This window comes from Stegodyphus dumicola, chromosome 7, assembly GCF_044657685.1.
Source record: "Stegodyphus dumicola isolate Sdum_Otavi_A_Nest chromosome 7, ASM4465768v1".
In the NCBI taxonomy this organism is placed as follows: Eukaryota; Metazoa; Arthropoda; class Arachnida; order Araneae; family Eresidae; genus Stegodyphus; species Stegodyphus dumicola.
In genome coordinates, this window is record NC_140774.1 from 6,011,373 (window position 1) to 6,018,815 (window position 7,443).

At 31.9% G+C, this 7,443-nt stretch overlaps 2 non-coding genes across 2 annotated transcripts; both read right to left on the reverse strand.

Annotated features, from left to right (window-relative positions):
* Window positions 1-3,493: 3,493 nt before the first annotated feature.
* On the reverse strand, window positions 3,494-3,565 carry TRNAQ-CUG (transfer RNA glutamine (anticodon CUG)). The gene has a single exon. It is a non-coding gene; the product is annotated as a tRNA-Gln (tRNA).
* A 6-nt stretch (window positions 3,566-3,571) lies between these two features.
* Window positions 3,572-3,643, reverse strand: TRNAE-UUC (transfer RNA glutamic acid (anticodon UUC)). Its single transcript has one exon. It is a non-coding gene; the product is annotated as a tRNA-Glu (tRNA).
* Between the last annotated feature and the right edge of the window lie 3,800 nt (window positions 3,644-7,443).

Sequence of the window (7,443 nt, forward strand, 5' to 3'; positions counted from 1 at the left end):
AGAGGTTTTCATTATCTCCCTCCCCTCCCTGAACAAGGAGAACGGGGGAAAAACTCTGCAGATTTTTTTTTCCTTCTGATGAAAAGGGACTTGTACCTAATCATCCTCAAAATCGATACAGTTATTCAAAATCTATGCTAAATTAAGTTTGCGTTTTTTGCCTAGTTTCAAATGGTTGACTAAAATCCAAACCAAGCTGTTTGGCGACTTAATCCCTTCTTTGGAGACATTCTTTGTTACTATGCCATTTTTATAATCTACTTTGACCTTATTTGGCAACTTTTTCTCCTATTCAGTGACTCTGATTCAGTTTTAAAAAATTATTCCGTACTACTTTGATAACATTAGCCTAAATTCTGATCACAGTAACCTATGTATTTTCCCTGTTTTCTGTACAAACAATTCGATAACGATACCTGAAAAGTAACATTAACTGCAATCATATTAAGAGGCGTCTACTGTAATTTAATTTTTTATATTAATTTAAAGCTTTACTTCATTTTTTACTACTATTATTAATAAATAATTAAATGCTTAGAAATAGTAGAATTACTCAAAATTAATCCCACTATTGCTGCTACATTAATAAAAATTTATTCTTCTATAGTAATAAATAATTAGATAATTAAAAAGATAATTGTAATAAAACTAACTAAAACTTTTACTATTTTTGCAATAATAACCAATAACATTACTGACATTACTAAAACGTCTTGCTCTAGATAAGGAATAAGTTCCATAGAGTGAAAAATAAATATTTAGGATCACAGGATCAAAATATAAAAAAATATTTCTTCCTCTCTTCCCTCATCCAAATGATCAACTTTATCTTTATGCTCCTTTATGCAAATCACGATCAATAACTCCTTAAACTGGATTGATGTCTAAACAAATCTTATCAGGCAGCAATTCAAGGCTCTTTTAAACCAGATTTAAGCCATTTAAAGAGAAAGAAAAGGATTGTAACTGTAATAGCCAAACCGGGACACGTACGAAAGACAAAGCTGTGTTTATTTATGTTCGTGTTTCCCTGTTACCCGTGAATGTATTTTCCAGGGAGAATTGACCTGTTCTTCCGAAAAAAAGACAAAGATTTAGAAATTGATTAAATTCAGGGACATCGCGTTTGATTTCGACAGCTACTTAAATACAAAAATCTATATCTCCGCAATTTAAATTTGTGACCTCTAACGCAACGCATCTCCCATTGCAACACGTGGTAAAAAAGAAACAGGTGGTTCATTTCGTCAAAGCAATCGTTTGGAGGCGTATTAGCTAGAGCCAGTCAAGCTATCCATCACCATTTTGTGATATTTTGCATTTGCAGCTGTGTGCATGATTGTTGTGTACTTCTTTAAAGTATAATATGTTATAATATGTTCGAATCTAATGCACATATAGAGGTAATGTTTGCTCCATTTTTGTTTCCAAATAGAGCAGAATCAGCTTAAGAAACGTTTCAAAAGACATAAAAAATTTTAAAAAAAATCTTAAATGCGTAAATATTTAAATAGGAATATACGTCTTCAAAAAAAAATTGTTATTTACAAAACAGCTTACGAACAAAATTTCGCTAAATTTATAATTTCACTAGTTTTATCGAAATCAAATGTATTTATTTTTATCTTTTAATTGAATTTAAATAATTCAGAATAAATTTTACCTTCATCTAAATTACTATTTTAAAGCTTAATGAATTATGTTTTAATTTCAACTAAATTATTTTAAAACCAACTCCTTTGAATTTTATTTAAGTATGGAAAATAGAATAATATTAGGTTGGTAAGAAATTAACGTGTAAAATATAAATTTTTAGTGTGAAATAAAACTCAAATTTTCTCTACAAAAGATGAACTTTAGTCAGTCTAAATATCTTCCATTCTGTTCGATGACCTTTCGCCATCTTTCTAGTAACTTCATGATTCCGCGCTGACAGAAATTCAGGTCTTTATCAACAAAAAACTCAACCTCAGGGCCCGGTTTCGAATCCATAGAAGATATGGATGTTTGTAAATGTATAGTGTCTGAGCGGTATGGAGGCGCACTCTAAATGTGCGGCAAGTCGAAAGTACTTTCGTGTGGTTTGGTGGAAAAGCAGAGGGATGGGTACTCTGGACCCCCTCCCGGGAAACCCTTCCTCAAAAGTGGAGCGGAAAATACAAGTCCAATCTCTATTTGGAGTAGGTTCTGGAAACCATTGTTCCATATAATATGGACACTACACTAACAACAACAAATGGTAATCCAATCAGGGCTGTATGGGGGGATGGAATATCTTTTCCTAACCAAGCTCCAATAATTTTGAGGTTGGACACAATTCCTTTGCGATTTACCAGTTCTCTCTTTGATTGCTTCCTCTAATTTCATAAGTTGTTGGCTGTAAACATCTGAGTTGAGCGTTTGGTTGCTTGGAAGCAAGTCAAAGTACGCAAAACCTCTGCAGTCTCACCATATTGGCAGCATTAGCTTATTCTGATGCAATTTACCTTTTGATATGATTTGAACTAATTTATCATGCTTGGACTATTGCATGTTTGAAATGGACATCGCAAATATTGATTTTGTGTTAAATGAATTCTTTGAATTCATGCGGAACCCAGTTATCGAATTTCGTAACAATTCCAGGACATCTGATATGATTTTTAATTATTGTGTGTGGTACATTAACGTTTTGCAAACTGATCCACCGAGATTTCTCACTGTTATATGACTTTAATTTTATTATCATCAATTTCAGGAAGACGGCCAGATCGTTTGGCATCCTCAAGTGAAAAATCTTCAGAATGAAACTTTTTAAGTTCCGACAAATGCGTTTTGTTAAGCAAAGAATATCATAAACATCACATATCTCTTTGTGAGCCTCAGCCGCTTTCTTGTCTTTATGAAAATAAAAAGAAAAATGTTTCGAAAATGTTTACTTTTTTAACCCGTATTAAAATTGGCAGTAAACTAGTGGTTATAATCAAAAATACACGAAATTTGCTTCTACAGCTTAAAAATGTCAGCTGCCAAATCTCAAAATAGAATATTATGATCTTGGCAGAAGAATAACAAAGAGAACATAACATTATCTATTTGTGCAAACCGAAATTACTTTCTTGCGAGCCCCCCTTTTTTTTTTAAATTTCGTTTAAAAAAATTGTTACTAATGAGATTAGAAGTAAAAATAAATTAATTAATTTCGTTTTCCAATCAAGAAAGAACAATTCCTTAAACGCTTGATATAGATAATTGACTAATAAGTTTGTAGAAACCAAATTTAAAATACATCTGCATAATTAAGCGTGGAATACATCTACTAAAAGTTACGAAAGGGGGAATATCATTTCAATTTTATATTAAGAAATGGGAAATTAATCGTTAATTTGAAGTAAGACTTTCGGTAGAAAACCAATAGTTTTGCTTTAATGTAAATAGAAAACAACTTCAAGTTTTGAAGCGGATTTTGAATTGAAGAGAAAAATTGAAGCATTTTTAAAAAGAAAAATTTGGAAGGTTCCACCGAGATTTGAACTCGGATCGCTGGATTCAGAGTCCAGAGGGCTGACCGTTACACCATGGAACCTTCAATTTCCCATGCCGGGAATCGAACCCGGGCCGCCTGGGTGAAAGCCAGGAATCCTAACCACTAGACCACATGGGACTCGCATAAAATCTCGTGTTATATCTATAAAATGGATGCCGATACAGCAAGCTTAAAACAGTGAAGCTAAGAGATTGAATCAGCGTATACAGGACATAATTTGCAATAAACTAATTCAGATTTCCTTCGTAAATTATTAAATTATTTCGTACTAACCCAATATTATGGGAAATTTTTTAAAGATTTTTGACAAGTTTTTCTTCCGGTCATTACTCAGTTAAAACTATTATTCATTAACTAAAATCACTCAATAATTAATTTTGTAAAGCCCTCACGTATTCGCGCTAAATGTAGATGGCAGCATTTTTGGAGAGATAAAAGATAGAGTTTAATGATCCTTATTTTCTAAGATTCTAATTATTCCTTATTCTTATTAATGATCTTTCTTCCTTTATCATGTTAAAAATTCCAAACGAAAGACGAAAGAAAATGGACCTAAACTAAGTTCCCTTTTTCCGCCACTTTAAATAGTTAATTTACCTAAATATCTTGCTGATATTACGATAATAGAAAGCACTGTGTGTTCAATCGAGAAGCAATGAAAAAAAAAAAAAAATGCAAGCACTTTTCTCTCATCAAAACAGTCATCGTCAGCTTATGACCACATCAACAGAAAACAAACTGGCGACTTGTCCTGAGACTAGAATATGTATACTATATATATAACCATTGTTAAATTATCCATTAAAAGTAAACTGCTCAAAGGTATTAAAATAAATCAAGCGCTCAGTCATTAATTTATGTTCATTTGTTTAGATCTGGTTATTCTAAAATTTGTTTTTTTTTCTCCTTAATTATGATGTTTATTCTTTCGCCATTTACAATATATTGTTTTTGGTTTGAACACTGAATTAATTTACCTGAGCAAATGAAATTATTCTCCAAATTAATTTGCTTCAGAATATGGGTAAATTATTAAAAGTATTTTTCTGTTCATTTTAATATGGGAGTTTTACTTTTTCCGCTACTTTTTAATTGCCCACGAAATAACTTTCATTTTGAGTTAGCTGCGAACATCATCCTGGTATTGCTCCCGTTAATAGTGAGATATCAAGCGTTTACAGCCCAATTTAATGTTCTTTAAACATCCTATACTTCTAGTAATTAAGATATTTCCGTGTCACATTGATTACCTTAATTAAGAAGTTTGCTCCAGTTATTTGATGCGATTTCGGTGACCTTGCATTTAATTGTCTGTGACTTGTATTAATGAAGGTCAGAAAAGAAACCTATTCTGTAGGTGTCATACACCGCTCGCGAAAAATTTTTAATAGTCACACAACAAAACGGGAGAAAAATAAAACACTGCATTATAGGTAGTGCATATTTCCCACAATTTCTCGTTCATTTTGAAAAAAAATATATATATATATATTTCATGTTAAATAATTTGCAACAATTTCTGCAAAGTAGTTTAAGATTTTAGACACTTACTTTACGAAAAGTAATTGTCTAGACTAATAGTCTAGGAACTTACTTTTCGTCCCTACCACTTTTGTATCTAAACCAGTTTTCAAAGTGTTGCTGCCAAATGTTATCACGTTGTATTTTTCAAAAATTTGATGCGGATACCACATGACTTCCTTGTATCATCAGTGAACGAAAAACGTTCGATTTTCGGGCGCCTGGACTGAAGAGTCCTATCCCCGTCGAAAATTCTGCACTTTTCGAATGTTGAGCAATAATTTTTGATGATGGCATATCTGAGAAAGCAATTTATATATGGCAGTTGAATCGATGGTATGGCATTATCGAAGATTGGGATGATAAAAAGCGACTGCAATTAGAAGCCGGAGGTCGAGTCCGCAGAGGCAGCTTTTCACGAGGCATACTAAATTATACACATTTTCTGCTGCATTTCATTTAATCTTACATTCTCGAATTTCATTAGAGCCATTTTCTCGTTCAATTAATTCAGTTCTCAGTTTGCGGCAAGGCAAAGATAAATAAAAGCCCAAAACATCTTCATTAAAAATTATTAAACGCAGAAAAACATAAAACACCAAATAGAGTTAAAAACATTTTCTACAATTAAAATGAGAGTTTGCAGGCAAAAATAAGCAATTCGGCCAATGGGCAGGAAGACAGATTTTGCCCAAACTTGGAAATCCCACTTTGCAAAAAAACACTGAAGTTGATGCACAAACTGACTTAATTCATTATTCTACTAAGAGTTCCAAATGTAAACAAATGGAGGCATCGTTAGGCATTGTACCAGTTAAACAAATTTTAAATTGTCGATAAATCTACAACTGTTGCATGCAGATTAATTAAAGGAATAAAACCCTTACCCGGAACATAAGAATAACTTAATAAAATCAATTTTAAAGCAAAAAATGCACAATTTATGAACATATAAGAATAAAAAAGCTGACATGAATAAGTCTTTACACATTTCCATCAGAAGAAGAAAGCGAACGAATTTCGAAAAATTGAACACATCAACAGTAGATAAGGCTACAATGAGCTGGAATATTAGTAAAAAGGTGAAATCACATGTTCTAAAAGTTTCTTGAGTGTGAAAACACCTGCCCTGTCCTGCAACTTAACGAAAAATCTGCACAAAATGCATTTCAAATAAAAAGTGCAAAGGATAATAAAATGGATCAAATGCTAATGATTGCTCATGTGTATGCGAGCCATTTTCCCTTAGAAAGTCCTCAACGAAGGCATCCATTCTCTTAGGCAGATATCCCTAGTGTGCTTTGTCATAATTAAATAAACCAAATCAAACCTATGCCTTCGTTGTTTCCTTTGAGCTTTATGGTAACTATTAACTAAAAGCTCTCATACATTTTTCTTAAATAATTAGTAATAATTTTAACATGACTTATTACTCTTATCAACATATTTATTATAAACTGCAGCTTTATAGATTTTAAATACATATTTAGAAATTATCCATGAAACGAATATTACCATATGGTCACATTTTAAATGCAGCCTCAGAGGCTTAAGTATGCTTAATGACGTTACGAAGATTTTCTAGTTTAAGTGAAGAATCTTAATTTAGGTCTATATGCTAGATAAAAGAAAATTTATCAAAGATTTCATTACGACAAATCTAGGATAGATACTAAACTCGGTATTTGCGTAAGAGCTTACGGAGATTAAAATCGCAAAAGAGTTAATCTAAATTTGGCATTTGCAAAAACTGACTTCAGGTTATGGCAAAGAAAAACAATGACCCAATTCCCTGTTTACGGGCAAAAAAAAAATTAACATGAAAAAACACGGCGTCTGTAGGTCATTTTTGATGGAAATTCGAACAAGAAGATTATTTAAAGATTCTTCTGAAGTGTAGAAGGTAAGAAGATGAGAAATTCATAGTTTTACTTTTTTAACAATGCCCTGATTTAATAATTACAATCAAAGAATACTGCTTTATCTTCTAGAACAAATGAGAATATAGAAATGGATAAAAAGTTTCTATTTTTATCTAGGCAATTAAATTAGGAAAATATTTTCCGTATTTCGATAAGTTCGATGCTAATTACTAAATAAATAATAATTTAGTGAGAAGAAATTTCTGTCCCGTCTTCTTTCTAGCAATAATGAAGAAAGAATACTGAAAGGTTCCAGATTTTAAAGATCGCTCAAAAGGGTATGTTAACGTTTTTCTAAGATCGCAATATACCAGTCCGCTGTTGCACTTACTCCTGCTAACACATTTCTTAGTGTCTTTTTAGCTTTATTATTAAGCATAATTTTCTTTTCACTTGCGCCTAATGAAGTTCAACAGCAGAATTACAAATCTTTAAAAAAATTTACTGTGTTTAGAATTCTGGATGAAGTGTTAA